At 45.7% G+C, this 21,404-nt stretch overlaps 1 non-coding gene across 1 annotated transcript; it reads right to left on the bottom strand.

Moving 5' to 3' along the window:
* Nucleotides 1-16,061: 16,061 nt before the first annotated feature.
* Nucleotides 16,062-16,143, bottom strand: trnal-uaa (transfer RNA leucine (anticodon UAA)). The gene has a single exon. It is a non-coding gene; the product is annotated as a tRNA-Leu (tRNA).
* Between the last annotated feature and the right edge of the window lie 5,261 nt (nt 16,144-21,404).

The following is a 21,404-nucleotide window of genomic DNA, read 5'->3' as shown; positions in this document are numbered from 1 at the left end:
CCTACAGCGACGAACCTAAGACCAGGAGGCAGTGTTTCCTCCCCTTTGCTGGGTTTCAGGAAATATGGTCAGAGCTGAAGCTGGGTTTGCAATGGGACAGGCAGGATACCATTTTACTGACCATGTAGGTGTGAACAACATACAAGGGTCTGCCTCGTCGCTCTCAGGAACTCACTGTTTAACTAAGAAGCTGACCCACTGGATTAATATCTGTGTGCAGTGTTAATTATCACAGAGCCAATCAGATCAGGGAGCTCCCTTGGTGCCTTGCAGACTGCTGTGGGAGAAATGGGTTCTGGTTCCCTTCTCACAGATGCTGCCTGACCTGCTGAGGTTAGATTTCAGATCCCCAGGAACAGCACGGTGTTTCCCTTTATGTATTTTCTTTCTCCTTACTCAATGGGACATTTGTGATGCTTAAGATCCCACATGTTTTCTATTTCCCCCTTCAGCAGATCTTGTCACAGTAAAAGACCTGTGCACATGAACACCAAGATAACTCTATCCATGTTCACATTTCACACTCTGTAGTTCGGTCGAGTTTGTCTCTCTTTAGCCTTTTATACCAAACTCCATCACATCGGGCTTCAGTCTGTTCATTTCCCTCCACAACCTTCTGCTATTTCCTGGAGACATTATTATTCACCTGCCTGTACAAACAATCCTGTTGGCTGGTATCATCGTCAGTATCATCTCCAAATCCAAGTTAGATGACAAAGAAAATATTGATTGTCTTTTCTTTCTGGATAATAAATGACCATCTGTATCATTCGTAGAGAAAGAACAACAGGATTAAAATATTCATCCTTACAGTAAAAAACAAGTTGGATTTTAATTCTGCTGTTTGCAACTTGCAGCAATTTATGATCACTCAGCATTTTTCCGTCCTAGCACATTAATTCTCCATGGTGAGCTGGAGCCATTTATTACAATAGCTTCAGTTTTTATCCAGCCCCTTATGTAATAAGTTGTGAACCAGTTTGGACGGCCTTACCTTCATTGATCTTTGATTTTATTCCATCACATTTGTTGAATTTTATTTCCACCTGACTCTCCTTATACAGAGCCACCCTCTCCAGTTGGGTTTGTGTTGTTCTGCTCCAGGTATATTCCAAGTGTAAACAGCACCGGTGGCAAACTGACCCGCCTGTTGGCATCAGGAATAGATTGGTGTCATATTTTCAAACTCGTATGTTGGGGCAGTAGAATTACCCTTTGGGGAGAGAACTGGCTCGAAGGTAGAAGACAGAAAGTGGTGGGGAGAGTTGCTTTTCAGACTGGAGGCCTGTGACCAGCGGTGTGCCCCAAGGATCGGTGCTGGGTCCACTGTTGTTTTGTCATTTTATATAAATGATTTGGATGTGAAAATAGGACGAATGGTTAGTAAGTTTGCAGATGACAGTAAATTTGGAGGTGTGGAGGAAAGTGAAGATGGTTACCTCAGAGTACAATGGGATCTTGATCAGATGGGCCAATGGGCCGAGGAGTGGCAGATGGAGATTAATTTAGATAAATGTGAGGTGCTGCATTTTGGAAAGGCAAAAGAGAGCAGGACATTTACACTGAATGGACAAGGTACTGGGGTGTTGGTAAACAAATAGATCTGGAGTGTAGCATCATAGATCGTTGAAGGTGTACTGACATTTCGATAGATTAGCGAAGAAAGTGTTTGTCATTTTTGTCTTTATTGCTCAGTTAATTGTGTAAAGGAGTTGGGAGGTCATGTTGCAGTATTGGTTCAGCCCCTTTTGCTACATAATGTGCAATTCTGGACTCGCTCCTAAAAGAAGGGTGTTGTGAAACTTTAAAGGATTCAGAAAAGATTTACAAGGATGTTGCCAAGGTTGGAGGGTGTGTGCTGGAGGTTAAGACTGTATAGATTGAGGCTATTATCCCTGGAGCGTCAGTGGCTGAGGGGTAACCTTATAGAGGTTCACAAAATCATGAAGGACCCTCAATAGGGTAAAAAGGCAAGGTGATTTCCCTGTGGTGGGGGAGTCTAGAAGCAGATGGCATGTGTTAAAGATGAGAGGGGAAACATAAAAGGGACCTAAGGGGAACATTTTTCAAGCAGAGGGCACTGTATCCATGAGCGGCCCGAGGAAGTAGTGGAGGCTGGTACAATTACAACATTTAAAAGGTATCTGGGTGGGTGTAGGAATTAAAAAGGGTTCAGAGGAACATGGGCCAAATTCTGACAAATAGGATGGGATTGACATCGGATATCAGTTCAGCATGGATGTGTTGGACTGAATGATTTGTTTCTGAGATTATATTGCTCTGAGTTGGTTTAGCTCCGGATTGTAGCTCTATGAAGCAGAAAATAAAGTATGGTACAGAGTTAGACCGAGAAATCCTGCTGATCTCATCAGGTTTATCCTGTTTTCCTGATCCTTTTCCTTCAATCTATGCATTTTTCCGATCCTCATGCAGAATTCCTGGAGCTCTGTAACTGGCCTGGAACAATGTGTTGAAACTCCTATTGCAGTCCACACGAGGTACCTTTCCCACTGCCCTGCTCCCACGGCCTGCAATGCTGCAGACTGAGCAGACAACCCGAAGCACAATGATGAGCTCCTTCTGGCCCACGGCCCTCCTTCTCACTGAATGAAGACAATCACCAGAAGCAGAATCCAGCTCTTGTTGGAGCCTTGAATACCTGACTCTGTCTCACTGAGTGAAGATTGGACAAAGAAACAGAAATGAAATCAACTTCCTATCTGCATTGTGTCACTCTTTAAGATCTCTGTGTGTCTGAGTTCAGGTCATTTGATTGGAGACTGTGGATAGTGGGTCCCCAGTGAAATGGAAAGAATGGTGGAGGAGCTCACTGAGGGACATCTCTCAAAGTGAGAATCAGAAAGATGGTATTCCGCATTGGAAGGGTTTAAGGGGAGTTGATGGTTCAGAAAAACGTTATAGTGATGTTTGTAAAACTTAGGAACTCTGAGTGTTTTGTGGCTGGAGTTTATTTTATCCTTGTGTAGATTTGACACATTAATCCTCCCTCCCCACCACTACAGAAGCTGTTGGGACTGTTCAGTGTTTCCAGCGTCTTATGTAATTATTTCAGGTTCCTGACAGGAGCAGTTCTCACTTTTCGAACAAAACAAACCCATCCTTGTGGTGCAACCAATATTTCAATAAGAAATGGGAAGCAGCAGAGGGGAAAGCTTCCGAGATGCCGAGCAATGCTGCCCGGTTCCACACTGTAATTCACAGGAACCATCACCAGGATGTCAAGGAGCAATCTGACAGATCCGTTTTACCACAGAATGAAAGATTTATTAGATGACATTACAGTGTGGAAACAGGCCCTTCGGCTCAACAAGTCCACACCGACCCGCCGAACTGCAACCCACCCATACCCCTAACCTAACACTACGGGCAATTTAGCATGGCCAATTCACCTGACCTGCACATCTTTGGACTGTGGGAGGAAACCGGAGCACCGGGAGGAAACCCACGCAGACACGGGGAGAATGTGCAAACTCCACACAGTCAGTCGCCTGAAGCGGGAATTGAACCCGGGTCTCCGGCGCTGTGAGGCAGCAGTGCTAACCACTGTGCCACCGTGCCACCCATCCGAGGGCCTTACCTTTAAAAGGCTGTTTACAAACCACAACACTGTAATGGCCGGGAATCGAACCCGGATCAACTGCTTGGAATGCAGCTCTGCTCCCCACTATCCCACCATCACCCTGCTCCCAGCTCCCTCCCCATTCCCAAACACACTTAACAAGGCCGTGATCATCACCAACTGGATTGGGTCTGAAATCCAAACAAGAAATTGCTGGGGAAGCTCAGCAGGTCTGACAGCACCAGAATCAGAAACCTTCAGTTCTGAAGACCAATCCCTGGATCCGAAAGGTTCCCTCCCCACAGATGCTGCCAGACCTGCTGAGTTTCCCCAGCAATTTCTGTGCTGTCTCTCAGATCTGCAGCATCTGCAGCTCTTTGTTGGAAACAAAGCAAACGTTGAGCCACCGAAGGGGATATTGGGTCAGGTGATAGTCTCCCTCATCCATAGAGACAGATGGGAAGGAGCATGGAATCATAGAATCCCATCATGCAGCCCACCAAGACACCCCCCCCCCCAACTCCCACCACCTACCCTATCCCTGTAACCCCGCATTCCCATGGCTAATCCACCTCACCTACACATCTCTGTGTACTACAGATAGTTGACCATGGCCAACCCACCCTAACCTGCACGTGTCTGGACTGTGGGAGGAAACCGGAGAACCAAGAGGGAACCCACACAGACCCGGGGAGAATGTAGAAACCCCACACAGACAGTCTTCAATCAGACAGGGATCTGGGGAATTGGAGAGTTTTAGAGAGGGAGTTCAGGCGGTTAGACTGGTGTGTGAATGATGGGCCGAACAGCCTGATCTCAGTGCTGTAAACACTCTACAGTAACATGCCTCCCTACATGCAGCATTCATCACAGTTTGTATTGTGTTTTAATCCGTCCTGTTATTGACCTTATTCTGAATGAAATGGATGGAGAGGGGTTGTTTGTGCATTCAGTCAGATCTGTGTATTGGTGGGTCAGGAGCATCATACCCAATAACAACAGGGGGAGGGCGGTTTGAATTCCTGCCCCTTTCAGATCCCATTGCAACCTGCCATTTCCTCATGGATTTCATTTGGTTTAAGATGTTTTATTGTTTACACCACCGCAACATATTGATGCCCTTCTGTGCGTGTTATGAATTTGGACAGAGCGATCCCTCTTTTCTCTGTGAACAAACGGAATATCAAGGAGTCGGATTGGGGAATGTATCCTCTCACAGAAACAGGAACAGGGAGATGTCATTCCCTCTGAAATAAACACAGTCCATGCTGAGAAATCTGATAAGGTCAGGCAGCATCTATAGGGAGAAGGGAAAGGTTAACCCGTGTGTTATGAGGGTGGGGGGATTCAGCAGACCGGAAGGAAGTTAGAAAAGTAATGATTTCTGAGCAATTGGAATGGGGGGAAACGCTGAAGAAAGAATGAGATGGTTTGAAATAGGGTGAGGGCTGCAGAGATTTAATGATAAACGGTTTCATGGAAACAAATCCAAAGGGATTGGGAGTTGTTTCAGTAAACATCTAAGATCTCAGGAAATGTGAGCAAGAGGAGGCTATACAGCCTGTTTAAACTGTTCAGTCTGTTCTGGCAGTCAATCCAATCAGAGCTGGTTTGAGATTTCAAATCCGGTTTCCTATCCACTCCCCATATTCCGTGACTCACTGAGACCCCGGCAATCTGTCTATTCCAATCTGAAATGTACTCAGTGAGGGAGCATCCACAATCCTCAGGGAGAGAGAAAATTAAAGACTCAGAGGCCTTAGAGTGAAGCGCTGTCTCCTCATCTTAGTCCCAAATAACCTGCCCCTTACCCTGAGAGGGTGGCAATCAAACCCGAATGAACTGCGGATGCTGTAACATTAACGCTGATTTCTCTGCACAGATGCTGCCTGACCTGCTGAGCTTTTCCAGCAACTCCTGAGACTATGTTATTGTGTTTCAGATTCCCAGACCCACAGGATTAATTTCTCAGCATCTCCCCTCTCAAGCATCTTCACAATCTGAGACACTGAAATGAAATCGTCTTTCTATTTTCTAGAATATAGACCCTATTTATTCAGATACTCAGCCCTGGAGCACACGGGTCCCAAATACTGAGCTTTATTGTTGTGGTTCTGTTCGCCGAGTTGGGAATTTGTGTTGCAGACATTTCGTCCCCTGACTAGGGGACACCCTCAGTGCTTGGGAGCCTCCTGTGAAGCGCTTCGGTGATGTTTCCTCCAGCCTTTATCGTGGTTTGAATCTGCTGCTTCCGGTTGTTAGTTCCAGCTGTCCGCTGCAGTGGTCGGTATATTGGGTCCAGGTCGATGTGATTATTGAATGAATCTGTGGATGAGTGCCATGCCTCTAGGAATTCCCCGGCTGTTCTCTGTTTGGCTTGTCCGAAAATAGTTGTGTTGCCCCAGTCGAACTCACGTTGCTTGTCATTGCGTGTGTGGCTACTAAGGATAGCTGGTCGTGTCGTTTTGTGGGTAGTTGGTGTTCATGGATGCGGATCGTTAGCTGTCTTCCTGTTTGTCCTATGTCGTGTTTTGTGCAGTCCTTGCATGGGATTTTGTACACTACATTGGTTTTGCTCATGCTGGGTATCGGGTCCTTCATTCTGGTGAGTTGTTGTCTGAGAATGGCTGTTGGTTTGTGTGCTGTTATGAGTCCTAGTGGTCGCAGTAGTCTGGCTGTCAGTTCAGAAATTCTCTTGATGTATGGTAGTATGGATTTGGGTTGTGGCATGTCCTCATTCCGTTGTCTTTCCCTTAGGCATCTGTTGATGAAATTGCGGGGGTATCCGTATTTGGCGAATACATTGTATAGGTGTTCTTCTTCCTCTTTTTGCAGTTCTGGTGTACTGCAGTGTGTTGTGGCCCTTTTGAATAGTGTCTTGATGCAACTTATTTTGTGTGTGTTGGGGTGGTTGCTTACGTAGTTTAGGACTTGGTCTGTGTGTGTGGCTTTCCTGTAAACCTTTGTGGTGAATTCTCTGTTCGGTGTTCTCTGTACCATCACGTCTAGGAATGGGAGTTGGTTGTCCTTTTCTTCCTCTCTAGTGAATCGGATTCCTGTGAGTGTGGTGTTGATGATCCGGTGTGTGTTCTCTATTTCTGTGTTTTTAATGATTACAAAGGTGGCATCTACATATCTGACCCAGAGTTTGGGTTGAATTTGTGGTAAGACTGTTTGTTCTAATCTTTGCATTACAGCTTCTGCTATGAGTCCAGAGATGGGTGAGCCCATGGGTGTGCCGTTGATTTGTTCATATATTTGGTTCTTGAATGTGGTGTGTTGTCAGGCACAGGTCCAGTAGTTTGAGTATACCGTCTTTGTTGATAGTTTCACCGTCTTGTTGTCTGTTCTCTATGTCCAGCAGGTTGGCTATTGTTTCTCTGGCTAGGGGTTTGTCGGTAGAGGTGAACAGTGCCGTTACATCGAATGAGACCATAGTTTCTTCCTTGTCTATGTGTATATTTCTGAGGATGTCCAAGAATTCCTGTGTCGATTGTGTAGATTGTCTGGTTCCGCTGATCAGGTGTTTCAGTTTCTGCTGTAATTCTTTAGCCAGTTTGTGTGATGGTGTCCCTGGTAGTGATACTATGGGTCTGAGTGGGATGTCTGGTTTGTGCACTTTAGATAGTCCATAGAATCTGGGGGTGTTGTTGCTTTCAGGTTTCATTCTCTGTCGGTCAAACCTGGTTATCTGTCCGTTTTATTTGTAGGTTCCTCAGTGCGTTGTTTAACCTATTGATGGGCTGTGGGGTGGGGTCAAACTCCCTCTTTTGGTAGGTGTTGTGCTTTTTGGATGTAGTCTGCTTTGTCCAGGGTGACGAACACCAACTCGCCACGAAACGAGACGACCAGCTATCCTCAGTAGCTACACATGCAGATGACAACCAACATCAATTCGACTAGGACAACGCTACTAGTATAGGATAAGCCAAACAGCGAACAACCAGGGAATTCCTAGAGGCATGGCACTCATCCACAGATTCAATCAATAAGCACATCGACCTGGACCCAATATACCGGCCACGACAGCGGTTAGCTCGAACTGACAACGGGAAGCGGCAGATTCAAATCACGACAAATGCCGGAGGAAAGATCACAGAAGTGCTTCACAGGAGGCTCCCAAGCACTGAGGATCTCACCTAGACAGGGGACAAAGTCTGCAACACAAATTCCCAGTTCGGCAAACAGACCCCAGCAGATTAGATGAGATTCCCTACAGTGTGGAAACAGGCCCTTTAGTCCAACCAGCCCACACCGACCCCCCGAAGAGTAACCCACCCAGACCCATTTCCCTCTGACTAAACACTATGGATAATTTACCAAGGCCAATTCACCGAACCTGCACATTTTTGGACTGTGGGAAAAAGCTGGAGCACCCGGAAGAAACCCACACAAACATGGGGAGAATGTGCAAACTCCACACAGACAGTCGCCTGAGGCTGGAATTGAACGTGGGACCCTGGTGTTAACCACTGAGACACCATGCCGCCCAAATTCTGGTGCTGTCAGACCTGCTGAGATCCCCCAGCAATTTCTTGTTTGGATTTCAGCGCCGATCCAGTTGGTGATGATCACGGACTTGTTAAGTGTGTTTGGGAATGGGGAGGGGGCTGGGAGCAGGGTGATGGTGGGATAGTCGGGAGTATAGCTGCCTTCCAAGCAGCTGACCCAGGTTCTATTCCCGGCCATCGCAGTGTTGTGGTTTCTAAGTCGACTTTTAAAGGTAAATTACCAGGATGGAACCGGGTCGGTCAGATTGCTCCATGCTTTTCCAGGCGATGGATCCTGTGAATTACAGTGTGGAACCGGGCAAAATTGCTCGGCATCTCGGAAGCTTTCCCCTCTGCTGCTTCCCATTTCTTATTGAAATATTGGGTACAGCACAAAGATGGGTTTGTTTTGTTTGAAAAGTGCGAGACTGCTCCCGTCAGGAACCTGAACTAATTACAGAAGCTGCTGGAAACACTGAACAGTTCCAACAGCTTCTGTAGTGGTGGGGAGGGAGGGTTAATGTGTCAAATCTATACAAGGAGAAAATAAACTCCAGCCACAAAACAGAGTTCCTAAGTTTTACAAACATCCGTATGTCATTATTCTGAGCAATCAATTCCCCTTAAACACTTCCAATGTGGAATACCATCTTTCTGATTCTCACTTTGAGAGATGTCCCTCAGTGAGCTCCTCCACCAATCTTTCCATTTCACTGGGGACCCACTATCCACAGTCTCCAATCAAATGACCTGAACTCAGACACACAGAGATCTTAAAGAGTGACACAATGCAGATAGGAAGTTGATTTCATTTCTGTTTCTGAGTCCAATCTTCACTCAGTGAGACAGAGTCAGGTATTCAAGGCTCCAACAAGAGCTGGATTCTGTTTCTGGTGATTGTCTTCATTCAGTGAGAAGGAGGGCCGTGGGCCAGAAGGAGCTCATCATTGTGCTTCGGGTTGTCTGCTCAGTCTGCAGCATTGCGGGCCGTGGGAGCAGGGCAGTGGGAAAGGTACCTCGTGTGGACTGCAATAGGACTTTCAACACATTGTTCCAGACCAGTTACAGAGCTCCAGGAATTCTGCATGAGGATCGGTAAAATGCATTGATTGAAGGAGGAGGATCAGGAAAACAAGATAAAGCTGATGGGATCAGCAGGATTTCTCGGTCAAACTCTGTACCATACTTTATTTTCTGCTTTATAAATCTACAATCCGGAGCTCAACCCACTCAGAGCATATAAGCACAGAAACAAATCGTTCAGTCCAACACATCCATGCTGAACTGATAGCCGATGTAAATCTCATCCTATTTGTCAGAATTTGGCCCATGTTCCTCTGAACCCGTTTTAATTTCTACACCCACCCAGATACCTTTTAAATGTTGTAATTGTACCAGCCTCCACTACTTCCTCTGGCAGCTCATGCACACAGTGCCCTCTGCATGAAAAATGTTCCCCTTAGGTCCCTTTTATGTTTCCCCTCTCATCTTTAACACATGCCATCTGCTTCTGGACTCCCCCACCACAGGGAAATCACCTTGTCTTTTTACCCTTTTGAGGGTCCTTCATGGTTTTGTGAACCTCTATAAGGTTACCCCTCAGCTACTGACGCTCCAGGGATAATAACCTCAACCTATACAGTCTTAACCTCCAGCACAAACCCTCCAACCTTGGCAACATCCATGTAAACCTTTTCTGCACCCATTAAACTTTCACAACATCCTTCTTTAGGAGGGAGTACAGAATTGCACGATATACCAAAAGTGGCTGAACCAATACTGCAACATCACCTCCCCACTGCTTTACACAATTAACTGAGCAATAAAGACAAAAACGACAAACGCTTTCTTCACTATCCTATCGAAATTTTAGTCCACCTTCAATGCTCTATGATGCTACACTCCAGGTATATTTGTTTAGCATCATCCCTAGTACCTTGTCATTCAGTATATATGTCCTGCTCTCTTTTGCCTTTCCAAAATGCAGCACCTCACATTTATCTAAATTAATATCCAACTGCCACTCCTCGGCCCATTGGCCCATCTGATCAAGATCACATTGTCCTCTGAGATAACCATCTTCACTGTCCTCCACACCTCCAAATTTACTGTCATCTGCAAACTTACTAACCATTCGTCCTATGGTCACATCCAAATCATTTATATAAATGACAAAACAACAGTGGACCCAGCACTGATCCTTGTGACACACCGCTGGTCACAGGCCTCCAGTCTGAAAAGCAACCCTCCCCCACCACCCTCTGTCTTCTACCTTCGAGCCAGTTCTCTACCCAAAGGGTAATTGTACTGCCCCAACATACAAGTTTGACAATATGACACCAGTCTCAAAAGTACAACAAGAATCTATTCCTGATGACAACAGGTGGATCAGTTTGCCACCGGTGCTGTTTACACTTGGAATATACCTGGACCAGAACAACACAAACCCAACTGGAGAGGGTGGCTCTGTATTAGGAGAGTCAGGGTGGAGTTAAAATTCAACAAATGTGATGAAATAAAATCAAAGATTAATGAAGGTAAGGCCCTCCAATCTGTTTCACAAATTATTACATGAGAGGCTGGATAAAAACTGAAGCTATTGTAATAAATGACTCAGGTTCACCATGGAGAATTAATGTGCTTGGACAGAAAAATGCTGAGAGTTCATAAATTACTGCAACTTGCAAATAGCAGAATTAAAATCCAATTATTTTTTTTACTGCAAGGCTGAATATTTTAATCATGTTGTATTATATATATAAAAATGATACAGACGGTTATTTATTATCGAGAAAGAAAATACAATCAATATTTTCTTTGTCATCTAACTTGGATTTGGAGAAGATACTGTGGATGATACCAGCCAACAGGATTGTTTTGTACAGACAGGTGAATAATAATGACTCCAGGAAATAGCGGAAGGTTGTGGAGGGAAATGAACAGACTGAAGCCGCTGTGATGGAGTTTGGGATAAAAGGCTAAAGGGAGACAAACTCGACCAAACTACAGAGTGTGAAATGTGAACATGGATAGAGTTACCTTGGTGTTCATGTGCACAGGTCTTTTACTGTGACAAGATCTGCTGAAGGGGGAAATAGAAAACATGTGGGATTTTAAGCATCACAAATGACCCATTGAGTAAGGAGAAAGAAAATACATAAAGGGAAACCCCGTGCTGTTCCTGGGGATCTGAAATCTAACCTCAGCAGGTCAGGCAGCATCTGTGAGAAGGGAACCAGAATCCATTTCTCCCACAGCAGTCTACAAGGCACCAAGGGAGCTCCCTGATCTGATTGGCCCTGTGCTAATTAACACTGCACACAGATATTAATCCAGTGGGTCAGCTTCTTAGTTAAACAGTGAGTTCCTGAGAGTGACGAGGCAGACCCTTGTGTGTTGTTCACACCTACATGGTCAGTAACATGGTATCCTGCCCGTCCCATTGCAAACCCAGCTTCAGCTCTGACCATATTTCCTGAAACCCAGCATGGGGAGGAAATACTGCCTCCTGGTCTTAGGTTCTTCGCTGTAGGAAAAGGGGTCACTTCCTGTGATCTCCCTCTGACAACTCCATTGCTTTTAGTTTCTCTCACTTGGTTAGCTTTCTGTTCCTTCTGGTTTCATGGTCTAGTCACACTTCCCAAAGCTGAGGCTCCTGCTAAATGGTAGAATCGGGCTAGGGCATCAGTCAATGGGAGAATTAACCAGGGGTATGAGTAAATGGGGGATTTGGTTGGAAACAATAAATGGGAGATTCGGTGTACAGCGCCATTACATTGGAAAACTGGTGTGAGTGTCAATATATGAGAGAATTGGAGCAGAGCATGTCTAAATTGGGAAATAGGGGCAGGAAATCAATAAGAAGAATTGTTGTTGCAAGCATCAGTTAATCGGAGATTCAGTTCAGTGCACCATCAAATTTAAAAAAATTGCAGGTTGCCAATAATTGGAGAATTCATTCAGGTGCTATTAAATTCGAAGTGGGTGAACGGGGGCAGGATAACACTCAATGGGAGAGTTGGTGCAGTTCCAGGATTTGTGCAGGATAGGGAAACGGGGGAAATCACCATAAATAGAGTCATACAATCATAGAGATTTACAACACAGAAAAAGATCTTTCGGTCTAACTTGTCCATGCCACAATTTAAGAATTCTGGCAGCACTCCACTAAATTGAACCATTGCAAGGAACAACTTAACGGGAGAATTGGGCAAGGTCTTATCAAAATGTAATTGGACCAGCCTCCACGACTTCCTCTGGCAGCTAATACACACAGTGCCCTCTGCATGAAAAATGTTCCTCTTAGGTCCCTTTTATGTTTCCCCTCTCAACGTTAACATGTACCATCTGCTTCAGGACTCCCCCACCACAGGGAAATCACCTTGCCTTTTTAACCTATTGAAGACCTTCATGGAAGAATTGGTGCAGTGTAACACTAAGTGGGAGAATTCGGGCAGGGCAATACTTGATGGGAGATTTAGAGTAGGGCACCCAAAAAGCGTTCGACGTTCTCAGTCAATATAATGATTGTGCAAGGCAGCACTGTGAGGAGAACTGGTTCAGGACTTCAGTAATTGGGGAAAGTGGTGCTCAGCAACACGGAATTGGAGAATTAGTGTGGGGTATCAGGAAGTGAGAGACCTGGTGCAGGGTGCTGATAACTTCGAGAATTGGAGCAAATGGGAGAACACGGGCAGTGAATGAGTAAATAGGACAAATGTTTGAAAGGATTAGTGGTCTAGAATCAATGCAGTGCACCACGAAATGGGGGAGTTGGTGCAGTTCACCACTAAAGGGAAGATATGTGTAGGATCAGTAATTCGGGGATTTGATGCAGGGATCGCCAAGATTAGAGAATTCTGGCAGCTGGTTACTAAATGAGAGAATTGTTGCAGTGAAATCCTGAATGCGAGACTTGGTGCACAGTGGAGCTAAATTCGAGAGTGGGTGCATGGCAACAGGAAATGGGAGAATTAGAGTAGCGCACCCTTAAATGGTAGAATCAGCTAGGGCATCAGGAAATAGAAGAATTAGTACAGGGATATGTGTAACAGGGAGATTTAGGGGGAATCAATAAATGGGAGATTCGGTGCACGGTGCCATTACATTGGAAAAGTGGTGTGAATGTCAATATATTAGAAAATTCAAGCAAAGCATTTTGAAATTGGGGAATAGGGTCCAGGGAATCAATAAAAAGAAATGTTGCAAGCATCGGTAAATTGGAGAGTCAGTTCAGTGCATCACTAAATGATAAAAAAAATCAGCAGGTCACCCGTACGTGGAAGATGTGTATCAGGGAACAGGTAAATGGAAGGAATTGATGTAGGTAAACTATAATTGGAGAATTCATGCAGGTGCCATTAAATTCTAAGTGGGAGGACTGGGGCAGGATAACCTCAACGGGTGAGTTGGTGAAATTCCCGAATTAGTGCAGGATTGGGAAATGGGAGAATTGGTGCAGGGAAGCGGAGCACTAATTACAGCCTTAGAGATGTACAGCACGGAAACAGACCCTTCGATCCAACTTGTCCACGCCTAAATTTAAGAATCCTGGCAGCTCTCCACGAAATTGGAGAATCATTGGAAGGAACTACAAAATGGAAACAATTGGGAAAGGACTTATCGAAATGTGAGAATTTGCAACGGGGCATCAGATACTGGGTGAATTAGTGCAGTTCAGCACTAAATGGGTGCGTTATGCTGTGTTGCACTAAATGGGAGAATTGGGGCAGGACAATATCTTTTGGGAGACTTAGTGTACCACACCCCTAAATTGGGCGAGGGCATCAGTCAGTATGGGGATTGGAGTGAGGCAACACTGAGTGGGCTTCAGTAATTGAGGGTAATGGTGCTAACCAACACTGAATTGGAGATTTGGTGCTGGCCATCTGTAAATGAGAGACCTGGAGCACAGTGGAGCTAAATTAGAGAATTGGTGCATGGCAACAGTAAATGGGAGAATTAGAGTAGCGCACCCTTAAATGGTAGAATCGGGCTCGGGCATCAGTTGCTGTGGTGAAACGGTGGGCAATCACGGTGTGAAACGTTGTTCTAGCTCTCTGGTTTCCTTCATTCCTGTCCTGGTCAGGGAGGCTGGGGATTGGTCCTCTCCATCAGATGGAGGGACCAGCGCATTGTTGACCCAATTTCATCAAGAATGGAATTGGTCATCTTCACTTCTCATGGTTCATTGTTGTTCTGTTTTGTTGTATGTTACTTGATCACTTTCTGGGACTTGACAATGCATTAAAGCTCCAGTCTGTTTGGAAGCACGGTTTGGAATTGTCTCGCTGCAGTACATGACATAGACGACTCGCACTACCTCAAAGTCAGCATGCCAGTGTGTCTGGCAATGGTTCCACCTTTTCTGTTTTGCTTCAGTCCCACGCTAAGAGCTGTCAGTTTTTAGATTCGCTGGAGTGCTGAGGGGGTAACACAATTTGTGTGGTATTTTTCTTCAGGCCAAACTCACCCTCCAGGAAAAATAGCCCAACGCGCTGAGTAACAATCAGCACGCGTTTTGTTTAGCAAATGGTCTATTCAAACTGGTGTCAGCTTCTGGAGCGTCTCAGAGTTGCCAAGCACGGAAACAGACCCTGTTATCTAACTTGCCACTGCTAAACAAATAACCGAAATTAATCTAACCATATTTGCCAAAATTTGTCCCTTATCTCTCCGAACCCTTTCAGCTGCCTTTGAAATGTTGTGAGCGCAACAGTCTCTGACACTAAATATGACAATTCATTCTGTACACACGGAAATGTCTGTGTTCAAAACAAGTGTCCCTCATATCCCCTTTAAATGTTACTGTTCTCACATTCAACCAATGTTATCTCGCTTTGAACTCATGTGCCTTGTGAAAAATTACTCCCTGACTCTTTTCTCTGTCCGTCTGCCTCATGTCTTTATAAAATTCTGTAAGGCCATTCCTCAGCCCTGAAGCTCCAGGGAAAACTGTCGAAGACAATTCAGCTTCGTGCTATTGTCCAAACAGTGCAAACCTTGGAAACCCTTTCAAATACTTTCGAAATTGCACCACGTTCGTTTCTGAATGTGTGATCTGTTCGTGCCTGAAGTGAAGCGACGCTGAAACACGAGTAATGAGAATTTTGACAGTCACGTTCTGTAAGACAGCGTGGCCGTGTGATCTACGGCTTTGGATTTACGTTTCAATCTCTATCGAATCGCAGGTTCGAATCCCACCGCTACCAGGGTCACCGCTGTTTTGCTGCAGGCACATGAACGTTGAAGGCCCTGTACCTTTTAGTTGTTGTGTTTGCAGCTGCCCAGGCCTCTGATCCAGACTGACTCTGAAAACAGTGTGAGTCCTTGCAGTCCAAGCCTCCTCAACCCCTCTGCTTTCGGATATATGCATGGCCAGTTTCTGTGTCTCAAATAGTCAGCTCATTTGTCTGAAAGTTTGGTGGTTCGAGCCCGCCCTTCGCACTGAGCCTCAATTATTTCAGTTCAAGCATTGAGACCAACCATGTCCCGAGACTGCAACCACGAGAACTCACCCGAGTCTGCAGCTGGATGTGGCCCCAATCTCTCCAAGGCCCCGCTGCCAACAGAAAGCGGCTACTGCAGCTTCAATCAGCGGCTTCCTGCTCAGCCCTGGGACCCAGTACATGGAAAATCCTTCCCCAGGAACGGCTCTTCCCGTGTGAAAGAGACAACCATTCCACTTTTAATTGGAAACGGCTTCAGAGGATTGTTCCTGGTCTTGGAACGTTTCATAAACAAAACTCCTGTCTCGCAAATAAGAAGTGGGAAAAGTTGTTGGCAGGAAGAATAGAGAAAGCCTGGACTGTGAGGACTCTGTCTCGATATCCGAAAGCAGAGTGGTTGAGGAGAGTCCGACAGCAAGGACTCACACTGTTTTCAGACTCAGTCGGAATGAGTTGACCTGAGCAGCGGCAAACACAACAACGAAAACGCAGACGGCCTGCAGAGGATCTGCTATGCTCAGCTGCTTGCAGCAGAGCAACCGCTGGTAGCGGTGGGATTCGAACCCACGACTCCATAGAGACTGGAGCTTAAATCCAGCGACTTAGACCACTCGGCCACGCTACCACAAAGGCGCAGAGCGCTAAAATCTCATTACTAGCGTTTCAGCATCGCTTCACTTCAGTCACGAACAGATCGCGCATTCAGGAACGAGCGTGGAACAATTTCGAAAATATTTGAAAGGGTTTCCAAGGTTTGCACTGTTTGGACAATAGCACGAAGCTGAATTGGCTTCGATAGTTTTCCCTGGAGCTTCAGGGCTGAGGAATGGCCTTACAGAATTTTATAAAGACATGAGGCAGACGGACAGAGAAAAGAGTCAGGGAGTAATTTTTCTCAAGGCGCATGAGTTCAAAGTGAGATAACATTGGTTTAATGTGAGAACAGTAACATTTAAAGGGGATGTGAGGGACACTTGTTTTGAACACAGACATTTCCGTGTGTACAGAATGAATTGTCATATTTAGTGTCAGAGACTGGTGCGCTCACAACATTTCAAAGGCATCTGAAAGGGTTCGGAGAGATAAGGGACAAATTTTGGCAAATATGGTTAGATTAATTTCGGTTATTTGTTTAGCAGTGGCAAGTTAGATAACAGGGTCTGTTTCCGTGCTTGGCAACTCTGAGACGCTCCAGAAGCTGACACCAGTTTGAATAGACCATTTGCTAAACAAAACGCGTGCTGATTGTTACTCAGCGCGTTTGGCTATTTTTCCTGGAGGGTGGAGTTTGGCCTGAAGAAAAATCCACACAAATTGTGTTACCCCCTCAGCACTCCAGCGAATCCAAAAACTGACAGCTCTTAGCGTGGAACAGAAGCAAAACAGAAAAGGCGGAACCATTGCCAGACACACTGGCATGCTGACTTTACGGAGTGCGATTCGTCTATGTCATGTACTGCAGCGAGACAATTCCAAACCGTGCTTCCAAACAGACTGGAGCTTGAATGCATTGTCAAGTCCCAGAAAGTGCTCAAGTAACATACAACAAAACAGAACAACAATGAACCATGAGAAGTGAAGATGACCAATTCCATTCTTGATGAAATTGGGTCAACAATGCGCTGGTACCTCCATCTGATGGAGAGGACCAATCCCCAGCCTCCCTGACCAGGACAGGAATGAAGGAAACCAGAGAGCTAGAACAACGTTTCACACCGTGATTGCCCACCGTTTCACCACAGCAACAAAAACCGGCGAGCAGATTCAGTGTAGGATCTGGTTTCACATCAGCAATGAAATATCAATCCCCACTCACTTTCAGGGAAAACGGTGCCCACCGTAAATTGTCTGGAATATGAATCCCCAGCACAGTCTGTTTGGGCCCCGGGTTATACTGCTGTACAGACTTTCATATGGACAAAGTCCTTTTCAAAGGGAGTGTTAGTGGCTGTCCATACGACAATGGCAGCTGTTGCCCTCACTCTCACTGCCGTTCCTGGCCGTGTACGGGTTGGTATCCTCACCTTGGTCCTGGGGGTTCAGGGTACAATAATCTGCTGCAGAAAACCGGAGCGTTTAGGATCAGAAAGATGTGGAGTCCGTGTGCCTCCTGGAGTTGGTGTTGGAATGTTTGGCGGAGCTGGGAAGATGGTTTGCAGCATTTTCCTCACATTTCTGGGTGACATCCTCAGGGCTGCAGAGTCTGTTGTGAAGCGCTGCTGTCCTGGGGCAGTTGGAATTGATTTGGTTTCATTCCTGCTGCTTCCGGTTTTTGGGGTAAAGACTGGGTCCAGATGAATCTGTTTATTGATGGAATCCGCGGATGATTGCCCTGCTTCGAGAAATTCTCTGTCTGCCTTCTGTTTGCCCTGTCCTATTACTATTGTGCTGTTCTCACCAAACCTTGCCGTCTGGACGGATTGCTACTCGGGACAGCTGGTCCGTGACAATTCGGGACTGTCACACAATTTCTTTGCCAAGAATGGATATCCCCACGATTTCATTCCCAGATATCTGGCACACGAAATTCGCAACGAGGATATGCCACCAGGCAATTTGAAGAACAGGCACCCCTTTATAAAAATAAATTGCTGGGAACTGACAGTCAGACTCCTCTGAACACACTGGGTTACAACAGACACATAAACCGACAGCCTCACTCAGACAAAACTCCCCAGAACACAACACCCAATACCCATCATGTACAAACCTGGTTGTGTAGATTCCACGCAGCGACTGCATGAAACACTATATCGGAGAAACAGGCCGACAACGAGCGAGCTGCATTCACAAAGTTCAACTAACCCATAAACTCCACGGACGGCTGTTCCTTGGAGCTGTCCACAGGGCACTGAGTGTCTCGGATTCCGGGGCTTGGAACTTGGATCACATGACCGTCTGTGACACTGGTTACTTCCGGGTGTGACGTCACTCCTGATGGAACACATGGAACTCCCTATTGCTCATTGAGAAATACATCCAACATAGCAGCGCAGAGAAATATTTCTGTTGTGTTTCTGGTGCTGATCCTGACATGTCCTCTAGTGCTGAGCTTATTCTGTGTTGCCTGATGGATCGGTGCGTGTTTCCGTGATCGGATTGTGGGCAGTCATCTGCGGTTTAGCTGCAATAACGTGCGTTGGACACCCAGGTCCGACAGTCTCTATTTTGTTTTTCACATATTATGCACCATTGCAACACAGTAAAGTATCAATTAATATTGGGAGATGGCATACAGAGGCGTGTGAAATGCAGAGGTTTTAGTGACACTTGTACAATGGTTAGAGATTACCTTCATTCCGGAGATAAGGATGCAGAATGTGTTTTGGAAGAGATTAGGAAGAGTGAGGAAAGAACTCACCGGCAGATGCAGTTTACAAGCCCACTCGCAGTAACCACAATGTGAAATAAAATGTACAAGAAATAAACACTGTGTGTGAGTGATAAAAGATAGCAATAAACATGGGTGGGTTTAATTCCCCGCTCCCACCCCCGGTTCCATTGTAAAGGAAGTTTGGAGAACAATAATCAATAAATCACATATGTCCCGTATAACAACGAGAGCCATATCTTGGCCATCGATTACTTTACAGGTGACTTAGTCTCTGTCTTTTCTTGGAAACCATCTCTTTCATTGTGAGCATCAGAAAAGGCCATGTATTTTTGCCAGAAAACAAATGTTTCATATTTGTTTCATATCTAAGAACACTCAAATCAACAGCTCCCTTGGTCAACTCTACCGCCCACGTTCGCAAAGAAATCTGGCAAATTGACAGTTTGATTTTCCTTTCAATAAATAATTGTGACTCCGTTTGACTGCAGTCATCTCTTCCTAACTTTGTGCTTTCCTTCGTTTACAGTGGGGTTTAGCATCTTCCAAGTGACAGAAAAGATATTAGAGCAGTTGGAAGCATTTTCGCCGATCAAGTCGGCGAGTTTTCAATGAGATCACGGGCTGATTTGTTTAATCCTCAACTCCCCCTCTCAGCCTTATCTCCCTGGCCCTTGATGGTGAATTGACTAAATGTCTGTCTATCTCAGCCTTGAGGGCCCTCTGTTGGAAAGAATTCCACTGATTTGCTGCCCTCTCATAGAGAGAATATCCTCCCCATCAGAGTCTTCAATGTTTGACCCCTTCCGCTGTGATGAGGCCCTCTAGTCCCACATTATCCTGGGTGTAAATCAGAGCAGAATGAACCCCTGAAGGTAGATCTACACTCTCTACTGCCAGCTGGGAGTATTTGAAAACATTTCATACTTTGATACCTGATTAACCAATTAGAGCTGATTTTGCACATTAGATTTGCCCATGGAGAGTCTTCTTCAAGAGCACTTCAATGGCTGTAATTCAGCTGGCGGTGTAAGTGCTAGTCAAACACAAGGACACTCGGTGCACTGCTGTGTTTATGAATCTCTCTGCACATGAAAATGGATCCTTCCCATCCCCTTTACCTCTCATCAATGTGGGTGTCATTCAACTTGATCTCCCAGCATCCTCCTCCGTTCTGAACCAAGAGATGGTGACAGGGAATACTGGGGTCATGCTGAGGACAGGACAAGCCAAATACTGGTGTTTCAGGTTACAACTCTCCATTCTAGAAGAGATATTAAGCCATTTGTACGCAAGGGTATTCGGGGCAGAGTGATTAAGGCGATGGGTTATTAATCCATTAATGTTTCCCCATGCAGGGTCAAATCCTCCCGACTGCATCTTGAACATCTTCCTGTACGGTGCATTCTCGATCAAACGTCAGAAATCCCCTGTCAGCAAGGCCAGGCCAGTTATTTGATTAGACACAGCCTGCTCGAGTTCCTCATCAGAAATATCTCACACCCCAACCGTTATTCCTGTTTCTCTTTTCACAGATACTGCTAGACCCATCGAGCTCCTGCAGTATTCTGTGAATGTACTGTCCTGAAGTGCTGCTTTTATTCGATTCCTTTAATCCCAGTCCCTCTGTTCACTGCCTCTGGTCAGTGGTAACACTTGGTCCTGCTCGTCAAAGTGCCCAGGCCCACGGTTCCCACTCCCATCATTATAAACAGCCGCAGGAAATTGCCGGTAAACCATCTTTACTCCAAAGAGAAACTCACCAGCCTCGGGAATCTCTCCACAAAACGGGACTTCTCATCCCTGGACACGGTGTAAGACAGAGGATTGTGAAGAGATTTTGGAAAAAGATTGTCAGTTGGCAGGTGCACAAATGTTAAAGGCACAACCCGTATAACACAGTTTCCAGCTTTGTGAATCTTCGGGAACTCTTTGGGAAATGGAATCAGAGGAGAATGAAGAAGGGCGAACTGTCGGGCTGAGCAGGAACAGTCAAGACACCTTCCCCTTCTTTAAGAGGACACCACATGAACTGATCGGAGATATTGAAAGAATTCTCGTTCCTGTACATGAGGAATACAAATCTCATCTGGACTCTAGATCAATGAAATAACTCGGGACCACACAAGACACTGGGAGGCTCGAAGGGAGATGGTCCCGGTTGGAGGGAGCTGGTTGCCAGTGACATGGGTGTGTCTGTAGTGGGTGGGATCAGACTGTTCCCATGTCGCCATAATGAATGTCTCAGTCTATATTCTGGCAAAGTAAAACTGATAGAGGACAGTTGACGTTCCGGGAAGGTCAGACTGAAGTGGGAAGTCAGTCACAGCCTGCTTTAGAGGATCGTGCAAGGTGTTAGGTTAGAAGTTTCAGCGCATTCGACTGTTAAATGAAAGGTTCCTGGTTCAAGAGCCCCCAGGGCGACAGCGATGGTTGTTCTTGCTGCATCTGTTTTGGATGCTGCACAGTTTCGTGTGTCGAGTGGGGTCAGAAAAATGTTCTCCAAACGGAACCCTTCCGTGTGAGGAAACACAAAGACGTTTCTGCATTGCTTT

This window comes from Chiloscyllium punctatum, unplaced genomic scaffold, assembly GCF_047496795.1.
Source record: "Chiloscyllium punctatum isolate Juve2018m unplaced genomic scaffold, sChiPun1.3 scaffold_112, whole genome shotgun sequence".
Lineage (NCBI taxonomy): Eukaryota > Metazoa > Chordata > Chondrichthyes > Orectolobiformes > Hemiscylliidae > Chiloscyllium > Chiloscyllium punctatum.
Note: the sequence above shows the minus strand (reverse complement) of the source record. Positions and strands in the feature narration are given on the sequence as shown.